Here is a 22785-nt window from a genome sequence, read left to right on the forward strand (position 1 = left end):
CACAGTTTGGCAGAGATGATACGAGTGGTGATATGATATAGGCTTGTGGGTTAACACTATAACTGATAAAGCAGTCATTTTGACTGCTCATGAAGGTATTTATTTTTTAAGTCCGTTCATGACTTTTCCTAAAAAAAGTATATTTAACACACTGCCTTTGTTAGAATCTTAATATCACAAATAGAACTGGAGTTGTAACCAGTTTTAGGAGGGCATATCATTTTTTGAATGTAATTTCCCCTGTTGCCCCTCCTTCTCGCGACAGTGAGGCCTGCTCTGCTCCTTCTCCCCGCAGTAGGGCCTGCTCCGCTCCTTCTCCCCCCCGCAGCAGTAGGGCCTGCTCCGCTCCTTCTCCCCGCAGTAGGGCCTGCTCTGCTCCTTCTCCCCCCCACAGTAGTAGGGCCTGCTCTGCTCCTTCTTCCCCTACACTAGCAGTAGGGCCTGCTCCGCCTCCTTCTCCCCGCAGTAGGGCATGCTCAGAGTTACGCTCCGCTCATTCTCCTGACAGTAGGGCCTGCTCCGCTCATTCTCCTGACAGTAGGGCCTGCTCCGCTCATTCTCCTGACATTGGAATGTGCAGTGCCCAGTTGATAATCACCCTGATAATTGCCTCGAAACTGAAACCTAAACTATAGTGAAACACAGATATAACAACAGATTAAATAAATGAAGTAAAGTATGATGGGGGAGAATGGCTGAGTTGATGAGCGAGGGGAAGCGAAAGATGCACAACTGTGTAATCACCAATTGTGAATGAAGAACAGGGCGGGCCATTCTATTGTATGGATCTATTCTAATTATAATCTCAAAATGGTAGGAACCCTATATCAGTCCACCAAATCCAAACAGTTTTATCAGTCTACTCTGGCCTACTTGAAGTACACAGTGAGAGCGTGTGTAATTTACAATGGGAAGAAAACAAACACAAATAGATGTACATGGTGCGTTAGCACAGCTACAAGATCTGAATGAAAATGACTTAAATGGCGGGAAAGAAATGAATCATGAAATCTTCTTCTGATTCTGAGCCTCAGCCTGAACCTACTCCTCAGAGGCCGGACTGCAAAAGAAGACAAGAACGGTGCTCACTGAGCAAGCTGGTGACAATGCTATGGGCTGATTATCAGCACCAAATGTCATCACTGAGAGAGCAGGCCCTACATCTCAAGCCAAAAATAACATCAGCAACGGACTCACCAGCTTTCGTGATTTATGTGACATGGACATCAGGGACTGTACTGGGGATGAGACTCACAGGAATTCAGGAGACACTGCCTGGGATCGATCTGTTGATGAGATGGAAGCATTCATTTTAATCCTGCATGCCCGTATAGCATTCTGTGGAAAGAGCATGTATATGGAGAGATAATGGTTAGACATGTATAGGATACTGTTCTTGGGGGAAACCATGTCACAGGATGGCTTCATAAAGATCATGCGTTACCTCCATTTTGATGACAAAGAAAAGAGAATGCAACACCTGGAAACAGACAAATTCTCCATGGTATCTGATGCTTGGAAACAGACAAATTCATCATGGTGTCCTACACCTGGAAACAGACAAATTCACCATGGTATCTGATGCTTGGAAACAGACAAATTCACGATGATGTCATACACCTGGAAACAGAAACATTCACCATGATATCTGATGCTTGGTAAACAGACAAACTCATCATGGTGTCCTACACCTGGAAAGAGACAAATTCATCATGGTGTCCTACACCTGGAAACAGACAAATTCACCATGTTATCTGATGCTTGGAAACAGACAAATTCATCATGGTGTCCTACACCTGGAAACAGACAAATTCACCATGGTATCTGATGCTTGGAAACAGACAAATTCACCATGATGTCATACACCTGGAAACAGACAAATTCACCATGGTATCTAATGCTTGGAAACAGACATTCACGACAGGGTCCGACGCCTAGAAACAGACAAATTCACCATGGTGCACTAATCAAATCAAATGTATTTATATAGCCCTTTGTACATCAGCTGATATCTCAAAGTGCTGTACAGAAACCCAGCCTAAAACCCCAAACAGCAAGTGTAGAAGCATGGTGGATAGGAAAAACTCCCTAGAAAGGCCAAAATCTAAGATGAAACCTAGAGAGGAACCAGGTTATGAGGGGTAGCCAGACCTCTTCTGGCTGTGCCGGGTGGAGATTATAACAGAACATGGCAAAGATGTTCAAATCTTCATAAATGACCAGCAGGGTCAAATAATAATAATCACAGTGGTTGTCGAGGGTGAAGCAAGTCAGCACCTCAGGAGTAAATGTCAGTTGGCTTTTCATAGCCGATCATTAAGAGTATCTCTTACTACACATGGAAACAGGCAGGTTCACCATGGAGTAATAGACCTGGAAACAGACAAATTCACCATGGTGTCATAGACCTGTAAACAGACAAATTCACCATGGTGTCCAAGACATGGAAAAAGACAAAATCACCATGGTGTGTGATGTTGGAAAACAGATAAATTCATAATGGTGTCAGATGCCTGGAAAGAGACAAATTTAACATGGTGTCCTACACCTGGAAACAGACAAATTTAACATGGTGTCTTATGCGCGGAAAGAGACAAATTCACCATGGTGTCTGATATCTGGAAACAGACAAATTGTCTATTGTATCTGATGCCTGGAAACAGACAAATTCACAATGGTTTCTGATACTTGGAAACAGAGAAATTCACCACGGTGTCCGAAGCCTGGAAACAGACAAACTCACCATGGTGGCTGATTCCTGTGTCCTACACCTGGAAACAGACAAATTCACCATGGTGTCTGAAATCTGGAATCAGACAAATTCACCATGGTATCAGATGCATGGAAACAGTCTAATTTACCATGTTGTCTGACACCAGGAAACAGACATTTTCACCATGGTGTCCGACGTTTGGAAGATGTTTGAACAAAACAGCATTGCGTGTTACAAGCAAGGAAAGAACATCACTGTTGATGAACATTGTTTCCAACAAAAGCTGGTTGTGGCTGAGCCAGTGTCGGAGAAGATGGTGATGAGGCTTGTGGAACCTTGCTTTGGTAAAGGGAGATATGTCACTATGGACAATTTCTTAACTTAACTGTCATTGGCGGACAAGTATCTTGCAAATTAAAAAAGGTCTGGCTGGCACCATGAACAAAGCGGGTCGGGAGCGCCCTCCCTCTGTGCAAAATAAGGCATCTGCACTAAAAATGCAAGTCAAAAAACAACGTTTATGTCATGCGCACCGTTCAACTGACAGTAGCCATCGATGGGGACACAATAACAAAAACAGGACAATAAAAGCCTGAAACAATGCCTAAAGACTGGCCACATGTAGAGGAATCCATAGAGACCGCGAACTGGATCCTAAGTTTTTGTATGGTGGATAGGCTTTCAATGGAAAAACAGCCTTTCAAAATAATAGCACTTCCTGGTTGGATTTTCCTCTGCTTTTCGCCTGCCATATCAGTTATGTTATACTCACAGACATTATTTTAACAGTAATGGAACATTTAGAGTGTTTTTTATCCAAACATACTAATTATATGCGTATCCTAACTTCTGGGCCTGAGTAGCAGGCAGTTTAATTTGGGCACTTTTCATCCAAAATTCCGAATGCTGCCCACCACCCTAGTGAAATTAAACTCAGTTTTTCACAATTCCTGACATTTAAAATTCCCAGTTTTAGGTCAGGTAGGATCAACACTTTATTTTAAGAATGTGAAATGTCAGGATAAGAGTAGAGAGAATGATTGATTTCAGCTTTTATTTATTTCATCACATCACATTTAATTTACATTTACAATTAGTATTTGGTATGCATTGCCTTTAAATTGTTTAACTTGGGTCAAACGTTTCAGAGAGCCTTTCACAAGCTTCCCACAATACGTTTTGGCCCATTCCTCTTGACAGAGCTGGTGTAACGGTTTTCTTTAGGTGAAGGAGAGGCGGACCAAAACGCAGCGTGGTGGTTATTCATGTTTTTTAATAAAGACACTAGACATGAATAAACTAACAAAAACAATAAACGTGGAAAACCAAAAACAGCCCTATCTGGTGCAAAACACAGAGACAGGAACAATCACCCACAAACACACAGTGAAACCCAGGCTACCTAAATATGGTTCCCAATCAGAGACAATGACTAACACCTGCCTCTGATTGAGAACCATATCAGGCCAGACATAGAAATAGACAAACAAGACATCCAACATAGAATGCCCACTCAGATCACACCCTGACCAACCAAAACATAGAAACATACAAAGCAAACTATGGTCAGGGTGTGACAAACTGAGTCAGAATTGTAGGCCTCCTTGTTCGCACACACTTTTTCAGTTCTTCCCACAAATCTTCTATAGGATTGAGGTCAGGGCTTTGTGATGTCCACTCCAATGTCTTGACCTTGTTGTCCCTTAAGCCCTTTTTGCCACAACTTTGGAAGTATGCTTGGGGTCATTGTCCATTTGGAAGACCCATTTGCGACCAAGCTTTAACTTCCTGACTGATGTCCTGAGATGTTGCTTCAATATATCCACATAATTTTCCTGCCTCATGATGCCCTCTATTTTGTGAAGTGCACCAGTCTCTCCTGCAGCAAAGCACCACCACAACATGATGCTGCCACCCCTGTGCTTCATGGTTGGGATGGTGTTCTTCAGCTTGCAAGCCTCCCCCTTTTCCCTCCAAACAAGACAATGGTCATTGTGGCCAAACAGTTATATATATATTTTTTTATCAGACCAGAGGACATTTCTCAGAAAAGTACAATCTTTGTCCCCATGTGCAGTTGTAAACAGTAGTCTGGCTATTTTATGGTGGTTTTGGAGCAGTGGCTTCTTCCTTACTGATCGGCCTTTCAGGTTATTTCAAAACGACAGAAATCCCATAATTAAAATTCCTCAAACATACAAGTATTTCACATCATTTTAAATATACACTTCTTATTAATTCCACCACAGTGTCCGATTTCAAATAGGCTTTACGGCGAAAGCACCACAATTGATTATGTTAGGTCAGAGCCAAGTCACAGAAAAACACAGCCATTTTTCCAGCCAAAGTGAAGAGTCACAAAAATCAGAAATGGAGATAGAATTAATCACTAACCTTTGATGATCTTCACCAGATGACACTCATAGGATTTCATGTTACACAATACATGTACAGTGGGGAGAACCAGTATTTGATACACTGCTGATTTTGCAGGTTTTCCCACTTACAAAGCATGTAGAGGTCTGTAATTTTTATCATAGATACACTTCAACTGTGAGAGACGGAATCTAAAACAAACATCCAGTAAATCACATTGTATGATTTTTAATTATTTAAGTAATTCATTTGCATTTTATTGCATGACATCAGTATTTGATACATCAGAAAAGCAGAACTAATATTTGGTACAGAAACCTTTGTTTGCAATTACAGAGGTCATACGTGTCCTGTAGTTCTAGGCCACTCCAGGACCTTGAGATGCTTCATACAGAGCCACTCCTTAGTTGCCCTGGCTGTGTGTTTCAGGTCGTTGTCATCCTGGAAGACCCCTCCACGACCCATCTTCAATGCTCTTACTAAGGGAAGGAGGTTGTTGGCCAAGATCTCGCAATACCTGGCCCCATCCATCCTCCCATCAATACGGTGCAGTCGTCCTGTCCCCTTTGCAGAAAAGCATCCCCAAAGAATGATGTTTCCACCTGCATGCTTCAAGGTTGGGATGGTGTTCTTGGGGTTGTACTCATCCTTCTTCTTCCTCAAAATACGGTGTACGGCGAGTGGAGTTTAGACCAAAAAGCTCTATTTTTGTCTCATCAGACCACATGAACTTCTCCCATTCCTCCTCTGGATCATCCAGATGGTCATTGGCAAACTTCATGCGCTGCCTTGAGCAGGGGGACCTTGCATGCGCTGCAGGATTTTAATCCATGACGGCGTAATGTGTTACTAATGGTTTTCTTTGAGACTATGGTCCCAGCTCTCTTCAGGTCATTGACCAGGTCCTGCAGTGTAGTTCTGGGCTGATCCCTCACCTTCCTCATGATCATTGATGCCCCACGAGGTGAGATCTTGCATGGAGCCCCAGACCGAGGGTGAATGACCTTCATCTTGAACTTCTTCCATTTTCTAATAATTGCACCAACAGTTGTTGCCTTCTCACCAAGCTGCTTGCCTATTGTCCTGTAGCCCATCCCAGCCTTGTGCAGGTCAACAATTGTATCCCTGATGTCCTTACACAGCTCTCTGGTCTTGGCCATTGTGGAGAGGTTGGAGTCTGTTTGATTGAGTGTGTGGACAGGTGTCTTTTATACAGGTAATGAGTTCAAACAGGTGCAGTTAATACAGGTAATGAGTGGAGAACAGGAGGACTTCCCAAAGAAAAACCAACAGGTCTGTGAAAGCCGGAATTCTTACTGGTTGGTAGGTGATCAAATACTTATGTCATGCAATAAAATACAAATGAATTACTTAAAAATCATACAATGTGATTTTCTGAATTTTTTAAAAGATTCCGTCTCTCGCAGTTGAAGTGTACCTATGATAAAAATGACAGACCTCTACATGCTTTGTAAGTAGGAAAACCTGCAAAATCGGCAGTGTATCAAATACTTGTTATCCCCACTGTATGTTTTGTTCGATAAAGTTCATATTTATATACAAAAATCTCAGTATACATTGGCACGTAATATTCAGTTGTTCCAAAAACATCCAGTGATTTTTGCAGAGAGCCACATCAATTTACAGAAATACTCGTTATAAATGTTGATGAAAACGCAAGTGTTATACATGGAACTTTAGATACACTTTTCCTTAGGATAGGGGGCAGCATTTCTACTTTTGGATAAATAGCGTGCACAATTTCAACTTCCTGCTACTCATGCCAGGAATATATTATATGCATATGATTAGTAGGTGTGGATAGAAAACACTCTGAAGTTTCTAAAACTAGTTCAATCATGTCTGTGACTATAACAGAACGTATGTAGCAGGCAAAACCCCAAGGAAAAACTGTTCAGAATATTATTTATTTTTCTTCCTCTGACCGTTGTCTTTGCCAAAGGAAATTTGATAGCGACCATTTTACAGTTCCTACGACTTCCACAGGATGTCACCAGTCTTTGGAATTGGGTTGAAGTTAATCATTGGTGAAACGAAGAAGAGGCACATCCTGGAACAACGTTACACTGTTGATAGTTACGCAAGAGGGAAAATGGTGCATGTTTTGTTTACTTGCTCTATTGAATACAGATTGCCCTGTCTACAATTTAATCGATTATTAACGTTTAAAAATAGCTTGTAAAGTTGTATTACAAAAGTAGTTTGAAATATTTTGGCAAAGTTTATAGGCAACTTTTGAAATGTTTTGTAGTGACGTTGTGTTTTGGAAAGCTGTTTTTTTCTGGATCAAACCTACTTTATAAAAATTTACATTTTGGGTATACATGGACGGAATTAATCAGAAAAAAAGGACCAATTGTGATGTTTATGGGACATATTGGAGTGCCAACAAAGAAGCTCGTCAAAGGTAATGCATGTTTTATATTTTATTTCAGCGTTTTGTGTAGCGCCTGCTACGCTAGTTCTTTTGTTTACAACTGGTTCAGGTGGTTCAGGTGGGTGCATGCTATCAGATAATAGCTTCTCATGCTTTCGCCGAAAAGCATTTTAAAAATCTGACATGTTGGCTGGATTCACAACGAGTGTAGCTTTAATTGAGTACCCTGCATGTGTGATTTAATGAAAGTTTGAGTTTTATAGCGTTTTATTTGAATTTGGCGCTCTGCATTTCCCGAGGCTATTGGTCACTTGAGACGCTAGCGTCTCACTATCCCCAAGAGGTTGCAACAGCTGTGTCAGATTTCACAAAAGGTTTACGGAAAAAGCAAACCATGCAATAATCTGAGTACGGCGCTCAGAGCCCAAACAAGCCATATTGTGCAGTCAACAGAAGTCAGAAATAACATTAAAAATATTCACTTACCTTTGATGATCTTCATCAGATTACACTCCCATGTTTGTTTTGTTTGTTTTGTTTGATAATGTCCATCATTTATGTCGAAATTCCTCCTTGTTGTTAGCGCGTTCAGCCCAGTAATCCAACTTCATGACGCACGAGCAGACGAAAAGTCCAAAAGTTCCGTTACAGTCCGTAGAAACATGTCAAACGAAGTATAGAATCAATCTTTAGGATGTTTTTAACATTAATCTTCAATAATGTTCCAACCGGAGAATTCCTTTGTCTGTAGAATTGCGATGGAACAGAGCTCGCTCTCACGCGAACGAGCATCACGAGATCAAGGCATTCTGGCAGACCTCTGACTCATTCCCCTCTCATTCGCCCCACCTCACAGTAGAAGCATCAAACAAGGTTCTAAAGACTGTTGACATCTAGTGGAAGCCTTAGGAAGTGCAATATGACCAATATCCCACTGTATCTTCAATAGGCAATGAGTTGAAAAACGGCCAACCTCAGATTTCCCACTTCCTGGTGGATTTTTTTCTCAGGTTTTTGCCTGCCATATGAGTACTGTTATACTCACAGATATCATTCAAACAGTTTTGGAAACTTCAGAGTGTTTTCTATCCAAATATATTACTAATATGCATATATTAGCAATTGGGACTGAGTAGCAGGCAGTTTACTCTGGGCACCTTATTCATCCAAGCTACTCAATACTGCCCCAAGCTATAAGAAGTTAATGACTCCAACCGAAGTGTATGTAAACTTCCGACTTCAACTGTATGTCAATATTACATACATCGCCATATAGATCAACTTATGCAATGCATTATGCTCTTCTGAATTAGATGTGTTGTTGATTCTACTATGTTCTGTTCCATAGGTTGTTGTGGATGTTTTGGATCAGATGGCACGGCTATACTCTGTGAAAGGAGGCACCCTCCCGCCACTGACCTGCTGCTGTGTTCCACAACATGCTTTACTTGGCTGCAATGCACACATGTTGTACAAGCAGTGTTTGAACAACACCATTCCCAGGAGAGACTTCATCATGAGTCTGGCATACGGCTATGAGACAGACATATGAGTGTCAAGGCAGCAGCGGATATTCCATGCGAGCCTTTGCTCGAGACAAATTACTCACATTTCCCAGAGAGGACAGAATGCCAGGTGGCCAGATGCACAAAGAACAGAACCCAAGACACCTGTGTTACCTGCAAGCAACGTGTTTGTGGGAAGTGTGTCAAGCAAGTGAACGTGGCAAAGATTTGTATCGACTGTCAGGACAAGGGATAACCGCCAAATGAAATTCCACTGATGCCATTGTGTGAAGCACGCCATGTAAGCACGAGATGACAATAATTGACTCATTTGGACTTATATTCATTATAATGCCATTATTGCTTTTGTGAAGACTTTCACACGTAGCACTTATAATGATGTTTTGGCCACTGTTTTCATCATTTGACCGCACATTTTGCTGACCATGTGTCTTTGTAGATATTTTTTTATTAATTTTTTTATCTGTATAAAGCATATGGTTTCTGTTTCATAGTTATAACAAAGACACTCCACAAGTAAAATGTTTGTGTATTTTTACATATATCCCACAGTAACATAAATTATTGAAAATGCTATTTTATTTGAAATGGAAGAAAAAATTGTATTCTAATGTTACCTAACACCTTCATGAACACAACCCAATTATTATTTTAGGCAGTAGCATTTATGAAATGTATTAATTACACTCTTAGAATGTTGCAGTCAGAATGACTGCTCGTTAGCTTGAAGGGTGGACACTCGAAGCCCAGCGGTTCTAATGTGGCCATACTCGTACATAGTTTAATTTGCTGTTATAATTTACATAAAGATGTGGAAGTCTTATGTTTCCCCAAGGAACAGCCTTCAAGTAAATGGGAACAATACTAACAGCACTCCGCCCAATCATCACATTATCACCATCTCTTCATCAGAAATGACCTTAAAGACCTTTTGGAGGATGTCGAATTGAATGCTAATTAGTCCTGCTGTGATTGGTGAGCAGCAAACCGCCATATTTCTCCTTTTAGCTCAGGATTGATCGGTTTGGCCTCTAATAGCATCCCTCAGTCCATTTCAGCTTAAAGATCAGAGACTCGAAAAATAAAGTCTAACATTTCGAATTTTCTCAATGAGAGATATATTTGTCCCTTGGCAGTCTGTCTGAAAATGTCCAAAGCTTGGTTTAAGAAAGGTTTCAATTCAGTAGCAACAAGGGAAGGAACCTTCAGACATGTCTAAAAAGCAACATTATTAGGTATCTGAACTCCGCTGGAAAACAGTCCTGGCCCACAACTAAACAACAAATACTGTTTATTTTTATTATATCCCATGATAATATGTTGGGTAGGATTGTGCTTCCACAATCCAAACTCTTTGCATATTCTCACTGCTAAATTGGGGTCCATTGCTGTGAATGGAGGAAACTAGGCTTCTCTCTCTCTCTCTCTCTCTCTCTCTCTCTCTCTCTCTCTCTCTCTCTCTCTCTCTCTCTCTCTCTCTCTCTCTCTCTCTCTCTCTCTCTCTCTCTCTCTCTCTCTCACACACACACACACACACACACACACATGATATGATAATAATAACGGCGCCGGAGGGGATGGCTGACGTTTAACGGGCTCCTAACCAACTGTGCTATTTTCGCATTGTTTGTAACAATTTCTTAAACTTATTTTGTACATAAGATGTTTTCTTTAACGAGTTTGACGCGAAGGATATACTGCTTTCTCAAAACCAGGCTCATACCCTGTCATTTGGGTGAAGAAAAGACATAGAAAATGGGGGCGGAGGTCGGGCTGCCTTCTGAGAATTCTTACTATTGGCCACAATGTGACACAATGGCCACAATGTGCACAATCACTGGAAAATAAAATCGATGATCTGCGATTAAGAATATCCTACCAATGGGACATTTAAAAACTGTAATATCTTATGTTTCACTGAGTCATGGGTCATCGATGATACGGATACTATAGAGATGGCTGGGTATTCCAAGCATTGACAGGACAAAGAGGCTACGTATTGTAAGACAAGGGGCGGTGGTGTGTGTCTATTTGTACATAACAGCTAGTGCGCAATTTCTAATATTAAAGAAGTCTTGAGGTATTGCTTGCCTGAGGTAGAGTATTTCATGATAAGCTGTAGACCTCTATCTACCAAGAGAGTTCTCACCTATATTATTCATAGCTGTCTATTTACCACCACAAACCGATACTGCCACTAAGACCACACTCAACAAGCTGTATAAGGCCATAAGCAAACAAGAAAATGTTCATCCAGAGGTGGCACTCCTAGCCTCTCTAGGGTACGTGGGACGCTAGCGTCCCACCTGACCAACATCCAGTGAAATTGCAGAGCGCCAAATACAAAAACAGAAATACTGATTATAAAATTTCAGAAGACATACAAGTGTTACACATAGATTTAAAGATTAACTTCTTGTGAATCCAACCACGGTGTCAGATTTCAGAAAGTCTTTAAGGTGAAAGCATATCATGCGATTATTTGACAACATCGCCCAGCAGACAAATCATTACAAACAGTAACCAGCCAAGTAGAAGAGTTACACAAGTCAGAAATAGAGATACAATTAATCACTTACCTTTGATGATCTTCATATGGTTGCACTCAGAAGATATTCATTTACTCAATAAATGTTTGTTTTGTTCAATAAAGTCTCTCTTTATTTCCAAAATTTCTCCGTTTTGTTCGTGTGTATTCTTCAGTAATCCACAGGCTCAAATGCAGTCACAACAGGCAGACAAAAAATAAAAATTGTGTCCGTAAAGTTCATAGAAACATGTCAAACGATGTTTATATTCAATCCTCAGGTTGTTTTTAGCCTAAATAATCAATAATATTTGTATCTGTCGTTCTCCCCCTGAACAGGCAGTTAACCCACTGTTCCTAGGCCGTCATTGAAAACTTGCCTAGTTAAATAAAGGTAAAATAAAAAAGGCGCGCTCTCGGGATTGCGCATGAAAAAGCTCTGACACTGTAGGGTCCACTCATTCATACTGGTCTTACTCCCTCATTTTTCAGAATACAAGCCTGAAACAATTCTTAGACTGTTGACATCTAGTGGAAGGCATAGGAACTGTAATGTGAGTCCTAAGTCAATGGATACTGTAATGGTATTGAATAGAAAACTACAAAAATAGAAAATAAATCCTACATCCTGGTTGTATTTTTCTCAGGTTTTCGCCTGCCAAATCAGTTCTGTTATACTCACAGACATTTTTTTAACAGTTTTGGAAACGGAGTGTTAGAGTGTTTTCTATCCAAATCTACCAATTATATGGATATCCTAGCTTCTGGGCCTGAGTAGCACGTCAGTTTACTTTGGGCACGCGAGGTGAAAATAGTGCCCCCTACCCTAGAGAAACTAGAGGCCGAGGACTTTAATGCAGGCAAACATAATCCTCTTAGAGCTACCCCCATACTTTTTTCAATTTCCGCCTGAAGACATACCCAAATCAAACTGCCTGTAGCTCAGGCCCACAACCAAGGATATGCATATTCTTGGTATCATTTGAAAGGAAACACTCTGAATGTAGGAGAATATAACACCATAGATCTGGTAGAAGAAAATACAAGGAAATAAACATACGTTTTCTGTTTTTATTGTTGCTGCATCATCTTTCAACTGAACAAGAACATCCAAACATTGGGATAGGATGATGGGGACAATTTCAGTGTAAAACATAAGAGGGCAACAGTACTTGTGCAAAGGTTCAGAATGATAACTTCCAAAATGAGTGTGCTACATTACATTTATCATGAAGTCACCCAGGTGTCCCACACAAGTAACCCAAATGTACCCAAGTGGCCAAATTGGGGAAGTTATACATTTTGAATGGAATAACTATATACAAAATACCAAAAGGTTATTCTTACACACCCCCCCCAAAAAAATGGAGAAAAAAACATGAAACATAAATAAATACACATTTACAAAATAAAACGTTCAATATTTGGAAGACCCTCAGTCGTCTACACAATATTGTGCTGCTGATGCCAGGTGCCATAGCAGTGTCTTTCTGCTGTAAAGCAGAGGGTCACCAAGCATGTGGTGCAGGTGACTTCATTTTGCAAAGAACACAGCGACGCCTCCATGCTGTGCACTTTTTGGCCCTGAGGCACATCCATGCCTGCAGAAATACATTTGGGCAGAAGAACACCACTTGTGGCAGGAGCTGGATGAACCAGCTTCAGTGGGGGATGGAAACCTTGGCCATGGGGGCTGCCATTCGGAGTCAGTGTCACTGTGAAAGAAAATGTAGAGTTAGAATAGTTTCACATATGAGCCCTGTATCAACAGGTGTAATAAACAGATATATATAGAGTACAGGGAACATAAGGTTGAATATATTATTATAGACCTGCTAGATCTACTGTCTCATTTATATTATGACAGACCAGCTAGATCTACTGTCTTTATTATACTACAACAGACCAGCTGTATCTACTGTCTCCATTTCACTTTGGCCATTGTTGTGGGCCTGCCCTCCCCTCAACAGCCTCAAATAGACTATTTCATTTCACAAATAATATTATATATTATTAATTTCAAAACAACGGCATTAGCATGAGAAGAACTTACCAGTCCAAAACGATGTCCTCACCGTTCAAAAAATATTCCTCCATTTAGGAATCGCTAAATGAATTGTCCTCGATCAATTTCTTCTAAAATTATGTGTACATCTGTATATCTAGACTTAGATTTAGCTTTCCCTGACTTAGTCGCCATACTGATTGATATATAAACAGTTGAATATGCGCTTTACCAAAACAATGCTGTGCCCAACATGCGCCTCCTTCCGGTATGAATCGTCAATGGCGAATAAACCTCTTTACGCGGGAGTTTACTCCATGGGTTGGTCTTCCAACACATAAACATTACATATTGTAGTTTACCTCAGCTCATTGGCTATCTAACCAGCTAGATTTGAAGACGATCAGTGGTCATTGGGTTAAAATACAGTCAATCAACGAAACAGCGGTCATATCATTGGTGCACAATGATGTCATTACTTGTTGTCTTCAAATCGGTTTCTTTCAGTCAATACGTCCCGCGAAATGACCCATCAGGTTTGGTTGTGTTATAAACAAACCAGTTGATTGCAATGAAACCAAACATGACTGGAAAAGTCACGTCTTGTGTGTGTATTTACCTCGAATGTGTCGTCAAAAATGGAATGAGACGGAATTCACAATACAAGCGGTTCACAAAGTGTTTCGTGTTAGGCTATAAAAATGGATTTTATCTAACAAAAGACCATTCACTGTGTAACATGAGCATTGGGATTGCAAACAGAGGAAGATCGTCAAAGGTAAACTATTTATTTTATTTCAGTTTGTGATTTTGTTACGCCTGTGCTGGTTGAAATAGTTGTTTTTTATGGGGCTCTATCCTCAGATAATCGCATCATATTCTTTCGCAGTAAATCCTTTTTTAAATCTGACAACGCAGTTGGATTAGCAAGATTCTAGGCTTTCGAAACATGTGAGACACTTGTATTTTCATGAATGTTTAATATGACTATTTATGTAGCGATCACCATATGTTGTCGAATTTCGTCCCGCTACCGGGTTCTGTGCGCAGAGGTTAAATCTGTTTTACCAAATTTCTAAAAGCATGTCACATGTGCAACCAGAGGGTAAAATACTCTAGACCACCTTTACTCCACACACAGAGACACATTAAAGTTCTCACATGCCTTCCATTCGGCAAATTTGACCATAATTATTTCCTAAATGATTCCTGCTTACAAGCAAAAACTAAAGCAGGGTATACCAGTGACTCGCTCAATACAGAAGTGGTCAGAAGATGCGGAAGCTACGCTACAGGACAGTTTTGCTAGCACAGACTGGAATATGTTCTGGGATTCATCCAATGGCATTGAGGAGTATACCACCTCAGTCATTGGCTTCGTCAATAAGTGCATCGATGATGTTGTTCCCACGGTGACCGTACGTACATATCCCAACCAGAAGCCTTTGATTACAGGGAACATCTGCACCGAGCTAAAGGCTAGAGCTACTGCTTTAGGAGCGGGACAATAATCTGGAGGCTTATAAGAAATCCCGTATGCCCTCAGACGAACCATCAAACAGGCAAAGCGTCAATACAGGAATAAGATTTAAACCTACTACACCGGCTCTGATGCATGTCGGATGTGGCAGGGCTTGAAAGTTATTACAGACTACAAAGGGAATCCCGTCCGTGAGCTGTCCAGTGACATGAGCTTACCAGATGAGCTACATGCCTTTTATGCTCGCTTCGTGGCTAGCAACACTGAAGCATGCATGAGAGCACCAGCCATTCCGGACAACAGGTTAACACGCTCTCGGTAGCCTATGTGAGTAAGACATTTAAACAGGTCAACATTCACAAAGCCGCGGGGCCAGATGGATAACCAAGACGTGTACTCAAAGCATGCACGGAGCAACTGGCAAGTGTCTTCACTGATATTTTCAACCTCTCCCTGACCGAGTCTGTAATACCTACATGTTTCAAGCAGGCCACCATAGTCCCTGTGCCCAAGGAAGCGAAAGTAACCCGCCTAAATTATTACCGCCCCCTAGCACTCACATCGGTAGCCATGAAATTCTTTGAAATTCTGGTCATAGCGCACATCAACAGCAGAAACCCTAGACCTGCTCCAATTTGCATATCGCTCCAACATATCCACAGATGACACAATCTCAATCACACTCCACACTGCCCTTTCCCACCGGGACAAAAGGAACACCTATGTGAGAATGCTGTTCATTGACTACAGCTCAGCATTCAACACCATAGTGACCACAAAGCTCATCACGAAGCTAAGGACCATGGGACTAAACACCTTCCTCTGCAACTGGATCCTGGTCTTAGGTGGTAAGGGTAGGCAACAACATATCTGCCACACTAATCCACAACACGGAGCCCCTCAGGGGTGTGTACTTAGTCCCCTCCTGTACTCCCTGTTCACCTATGACTGTGTGGCCAAACACGACTCCAACACCATCATTAAGTTTTCTGATGACACAACAGTAGGCCTGATCACTGACAACAATGAGACAGCCTATAGGGAGGAGGTCAGAGACCTGGCAGTGTGGTGCCAGGACAAAAACCTCTCCCTCAATGTGAGGAAGACAAAGGAGCTGATCGTGGACTACAGGAAAAGGCAGGCCAAGACAGTTGTGAAGAGGGCACAACTTTTTCCCCCCCAGGAAACTGAAAAGATTTGGTATGGGTCCCCAGATCCGCAAAATGTCGTATAGCTGGACCATCGAGAGTATCCTGACCGGTTGCATCACCGCCTGGTATGGCAACTGCTCTGCATCTGACCTTAGGGTGCTACAGAGGGTAGTTGTAACGGTCGTCGTATGAAGGAAAAGAGATGGACCAATGCGCAGCGTGGTAAGTGTCCATATTTAATAGAACAAACTGAACACGACAAAATACAAAAATAACAAAGTGAAATAACAAACCGAAACAGTTCTGTGTGGAACACACAGACACAGGAAACAATCACCTACAACTCAAAAGTGAAATCAGGCTACCTAAGTATGTTTCTCAATCAGGAACAACAATTGACAGCTGCCTCTGATTGAGAACCATACCAGGCCAAACACAGAAATACCAAATCATAGAAAAAGGAACACAGACAACACACCCAACTCAGGCCCTGACCATTCTAAAACAAAGACATAAGAAAATAACTAAGGTCAGAACGTGACAGTACCCCCCCCCCATCCCCAAAGGTGCGGACTCCGGCCGCAAATCCTGAACCTATAGGGGAGGGTCTGGGTGGGTGTCTGTCCGCGGTGGCAGCTCTGGTGTGGGACATGAACCCCACTCCACCATAGTCTTTCTCCGCCTGTTTAACCGCCACCGTGGCCTCTTTAGAGTGGCGACCCTCGCACCGACCTCGGACTGGGGACCCTAAAATGGGTCCCAAATGGATGGGAGATTCCGGCAGCACCGGACAAATGGGAGATTCCGGCAGCACCGGACAGGCGGAGACTCCGGCAGCTCTGGAGTGAAGGGCGATTCCGGCAGCTCCGGAGTGACGGGCGATTCTGGCAGCTCCTGACTGACGAGCGGCTCTGGCAGCTCCTGACTGATGGACGAATCTGGCAGCTCCTGGCTGACGGACGGCTCTGGCAGCTCCTGGCTGAAGGACGGCTCTGGCAGCTCCTGGCTGACGAACGGGAGACTCTGGCAGCTCAGGACAGATGGGAGACTCTGGCAGCTCAGGACAGACGGGAGACTCTGGCAGCGCTCGGCAGGAGGAAGACTCTGGCAGCACTGGACAGGCGGGAGCACCTGTAGGGAGGAGATGGAGAGACAGCCTGGTGCGGGGGGCTGCCACCGGAGGGCTGGTGCGTGGAGGTGTCCCCAGATACACCGGACCGTGAAGGCACACCGGAGGTCTCGAGTACCAAGCCTGCCCAACCCTATCTGGCTGAATGCTCCCCGTAGCCAGGCCAGTGCGGCGAGGTGGAATAGCCCGCACTGGGCTGTGCTGGCGAACCGGGGACACCATGCGTATGGCTGGTGCCATGTACCCCGGCCCGAGGAGACGCACTGGAGACCAGATGCGCTGAGCCGGCTTCATGGCACCTGGCTCGATACCCACTCTAGCCCGGCCGATACGAGGTGCTGCTATGTACCGCACCGGGCTATGCCTGCGCACCGGGAGCACCGTGCGCCTCACGGCATAACACGGTGCTTGCCTGGTCCCTCTCTCGCCACGGTAAGCACGGGGAGTTGGCTCAGGTCTCCTACCTGACTTAGCCACACTCCCCGTGTGCCTCTCCCAATACATTTTTGGGGCTGCCTCTCGGGCTTCCAACCGCGCTGCCGTGCTGCCTCCTCATACCACCGCCTCTCGGCTTTCGTGGCCTCCAGCTCTGCCTTGGGGCGGCCATACTCTCCATCCTGTGCCCAGAGTCCCTTGCCATCCAAAATCTCTTCCCATGTCCACGAGTCCTGAGATTGCTGCTGCTGCCCGTTACCACGCTGCTTGGTCCTTTGGTGGTGGGTAATTCTGTAACGCTTGTCCTCTTCTTCTGACGAGGAGTAAGAGATATCGGACCAATTTGCAGCGTGGTAAGTCTCCTATTTAATAGAACAAACTAAACACGACAAAATAATAAAATAACAAAGTGAAGTAACAAACCGAAACAGTTCCGTGTGGAACACAGACACAGGAAACAATCACCCACAACTCAAAAGTGAAACCAGGCTACCTAAGTATGGTTCTCAATCAGGAACAACGATTGACAGCTGCCTCTGATTGAGAACCATACCAGGCCAAACACAGAAATCCCAAATCATAGAAAAAGGAACATAGACAACCCACCCAACTCACGCCTTGACCATACTAAAACAAAGACATAACAAAAGAACTAAGGTCAGAATGTGACAGTAGTGCGTACAGCCCAGTACATCACTGGGGCCAAGCTTCCTACCATCCAGGACCAATATACTATGCGATGTCAGAGGAAGGACCAAAAAATTGTCCAAGACTCCTGTCAACAAAGTCATAGACTGTTCTTTCTGCTACAGCACGGCAAGCGGTACCAGAGCACCAAGTCTAGGACCAAAAGGCTCCTTAACAGCTTCTACCCTCAAGCCATAAGACTGCTGAAGAATTATGCCCCCCCCTCCACCCTTTGTTTTTTACACTGCTGCTACTTGCTGTTTATTATCTATGCATAGTCACTTTAACCCTACCTACATGTACAAAATAACTCAACTCAACTAATATCTCTCTCTCTCTCTCTCTCTCTCTCTCTCTCTCTCTCTCTCTCTCTCTCTCTCTGACATGGCTCATATTTAAACCTTTAATACTGCACTTCTGCTTGTTGGCACCACATAAGAAACATTTAAATAACATCTGGATGCCACTAACTCCTCTTCACTAGATCTTCTCTCTGTCTTTGTACTCTCTATACGAGGATGAACTCCTCTGAACACGTGTAGACAAGTTCTTTGTGGGGAATCGTATGCTGTGGTCAGTTCATACAATACCAGTACCCAGCTCTGCAGGTTCTGAGATCAACTTGGCAGACACACTCCTGCCAATCCACCAACCTGGCAAACACCAGGTCACTGGGTGTGTGAGTCTTTGTGCCAGGCTGTTCCATACCGTGTGTGTGTGTGTGTGTGTGTTGTGTGTGTGTGTGTGTGTGTGTGTGTCTTGGTGGTGCCAGCCCGTACATGACAGACACAGCAGGCATGGTGGAGTGGCACATTGGCATCAGTCCTGTCCCGATACCCAGGGTGCATTGGGCCACAGGTGGTAATGCGATTAGGGAAAGGAAAAGGGGGATTTGTTCAGAGGAACATCAAACACAGAAATATCTATCCCTGTCTGAGGGAGGGAGGGATGGAGAGAAGGGAGGGAGGTGTAAGGCTAGTTTATAGGGGAGTGTCTTTCTGTATGTCACTCTCTCCTCCAGTGTGTGTGTGTGTGTGTGTGTGTGTGTGTGTGTGTGTGTGTGTGTGTGTGTGTAGGCCCAGATTAGCAGTGTCAGTACAGGGCTCCCTGTGAGGGTAATGATTGGGATTTAAAGGAGGAGAGCCTTGGGGAACAGTATCAACATTCTGTTCCACTGACACCAGCCATGTGTGACTGAAATATATTACTGTACTGTAGAAATATGGACATTTGACTTTTTTTTACAATGTATACTCTCCATCAACTCAAATAGCCTCTTCCATCCTCAACCAGGCTGTGTGTGTGTGAGTGTGTACTGTCACAGGTCAGGTTGTAGTTGTAATGGAGAGCAGAGAGAGGAGGACCCCCTGTTGTGTTCTAGCTGTTTCTTTGATCTCTCAGCTGTGTGTGTGTTCTCTCTGCTCCACTGAATCAATAATGAAATAGGTGTGTGTATTTCCTTCCTTCCTATACCTTTGTTGTTGACATCAGTTCGTAGCAAGTGCTGTTTTTTCCACTCCACCTCTCTCGTCAGATCTGATGGAGAGGTGTGCCACTGTGTTCATAGACCTGATGCCTCCGAACATTCAGAAGCTTCAATACCTCTGGTCTGTCTAACCAGCTCAATGTTGAGGCACAGCTACATCAAACAACACACCAACGTGTGAGGAGAAAAGTCTCAACTTCAATACTAACACACTACGGTACAGTTTGTGAGCAGAGCTTTATAGGACTGCAGTGGTTTTGCTCTCTTCTCTCTGGTTGTCTTGGCCTAAGAGTGTTCAAATGGTCAACTTACCACCGGAGTGATTCACAGGGAGCAAAAGAGATCGTTGCTCGGCTTGTTGTCCTGCGCTGACCCATCATTAGATAACCACGTCAAGCCAGACTGACATGCACTCACGCACACATCAAGCTAGATCTGTGCAGGTTTTAATATATCAGAACCTTACTATTAATTGCAGGACATCTGTTTCCCTTGGCCCAGCCAGGCGAGCAGGAGACACTTCAGCAGAAGTGTGTGTGTGTATGTGTGTGTGTGTGTGTGTGTGTGTGTGTGTGTGTGTGTGTGTGTGTGTGTGTGTGTGTGTGTGAGAGAGATTTGTCCAGGGATATCTTTCTAACTGTCCAGATGATTATAAAGGAATAAAATGAATCCTAAATGGAGACATCTACTGCCACCAGACAAGGCTGTCCCATACATAAAGCTCCCCTGTCATGCATAGCTGTGGTTGGCTAATGACATAAGCCTACCATTGCTGCTCTAACCAGCATGAGAAACCTGTTGACCTCAGAAAGTCCACACGCACACTCACCCACGCACACACACACACCCACACTGGCACCTCGCAAGGGACCAGCATATAGAAGCTAGCATTATAGACTCTTATAAGCATTACTTGAAACTACTTGAAACCTTCTTATGCTGAGTCACTTTGTTATAGTTGGAAAGTGATGAGCATTAGAGAGATGAATACTCATTAGAGAGGAGGAGGATCTCTCTCTGTCTCTGTGTTTCTCTTTCTCTCTCTGTCTGTCTCTGTCTCTATTTCTCTGACTTTCTTTCTGTCAATCTCAATCTCTCTCTGGCTCTCTCTGGGGTGTCAGTGTGATAGCATAGGGTTGTGTCTGATGGCTGTATGACAGCCTGATTGTTGTCTGTCAGTTAGACTGATCTCCATCACTCCAATATCAGACACATATAACAGCCTACGTCCAACGCGCGCACACACACACACACACACTGGTTTGCGCGCACACAGGCAAACTCAGGCTTTGTGCCTTTCAGATCCAATGGTGGATGAAAGCGCACAGTGGGTGAATTCTACCAATCATGAGTGAGCGGCATGTTTTAATGCGATAAGCCTAGTAAACACACACAGACACAGACACAGACACACAGACACACACACACTTCTGCCCCTTAAATTTTCACTAAACCCTGCTATCCTAAATGTCTCCTGACGGAGAGATCATCAATCTGCTGTCTTGTAAGGAACTGTCACACAGAAAATACCTTATCTCTCCCTGTCTCTATCTCTCTCCACTCACAGCAAGAAGTAAGAAGCGTATTGTATAACTTTGTATACATCATGTAAAGATATGTTTGCCTTAACCCCCCCTCTCTCTTTCTCCTCTCTCTCTCTCTCTATCCCGCTCTGTGTCGACACTACTTGTGAGGCGTTTATTGTATAGCTCTGTTTATATCTTGTACAGATATCTGTATTTGCCATGAGTCATTCCTAATGTGACACTATCCTATCCTCCTTGGGTCTGTTTATGGCTGGCATTATTATAACTCAGTAAGTAGAGCAAGAACATACACAATACATTCACAATACATTCACGTTGTGAATACATAAGTTGTTCCTCTTCACCATCTCTTTGGTCAATCTGACTGTACTACCAGTCTCTCTCCTCTAGTGTTCATACATTGGCTGTAAGGGATTGGGCCTGTAAGGGATTGGGCCTGTAAGGGTTGGGCCATTAAGGTATGGGGCCAAGTAAGCGATGGGGCCAGTAAGGGATGGGGCCTGTAAGGGATGGGGCCTGTAAGGGTTGGGACCTGTAAGGGATGGGGCCTGTAAGGTATGGGGCCTGTAAGGGATGGGGCCTGTAAGGGATGGGGCCTGTAAGGATGGGACCTGTAAGGGATGGGACCTGTAAGGTATGGGGCCAAGTAAGCGATGGGGCCAGTAAGGGATGGGGCCTGTAAGGGATGGGGCCTGTAAGGGTTGGGACCTGTAAGGGATGGGGCCTGTAAGGTATGGGGCCTGTAAGGGATGGGGCCTGTAATGGGGCCTGGGGGACCTGTAAGGATGGGACCTGTAAGGGATGGGACCTGTAAGGGATGGGGCCTGTAAGGGATGGGGCCTGTAAGGGATGGGACCTGTAAGGGATGGGGCCTGTAAGGGAAGGGGCCTGTAAGGGATGGGGCCTGTAAGGGTTGGGACCTGTAAGGGATGGGGCCTGTAAGGGATGGGGCCTGTAAGGGATGGGGCCTGTAAGGGATGGGGCCTGTAAGGGATGGGGCCTGTAAGGGATGGGGCCTGTAAGGGATGGGGCCTGTAAGGGATGGGACCTGTAAGGGATGGGGCCTGTAAGGGAAGGGGCCTGTAAGGGATGGGGCCTGTAAGGGTTGGGACCTGTAAGTGATGGGGCCTGTAAGGGTTGGGACCTGTAAGGGATGGGACCTGTAAGGGATGGGACGTGTAAGGGTTGGGACCTGTAAGGGATGGGACCTGTAAGGGTTGGGGCCTGTAAGGGATGGGGCCTGTAAGGGTTGGGACCTGTAAGGGATGGGACCTGTAAGGGATGGGGCCTGTAAGGTATGGGGCCTGTAAGGTATGGGGCCTGTA

General features: G+C 43.9%; 1 pseudogene; it reads left to right on the forward strand.

Moving 5' to 3' along the window:
- Window positions 1-22785, forward strand: part of LOC121847900 — a 581625-nt pseudogene that overhangs the window by 328454 nt on the left and 230386 nt on the right.

Source organism: Oncorhynchus tshawytscha, linkage group LG12, assembly GCF_018296145.1.
Source record: "Oncorhynchus tshawytscha isolate Ot180627B linkage group LG12, Otsh_v2.0, whole genome shotgun sequence".
NCBI classification, from domain to species: domain Eukaryota; kingdom Metazoa; phylum Chordata; class Actinopteri; order Salmoniformes; family Salmonidae; genus Oncorhynchus; species Oncorhynchus tshawytscha.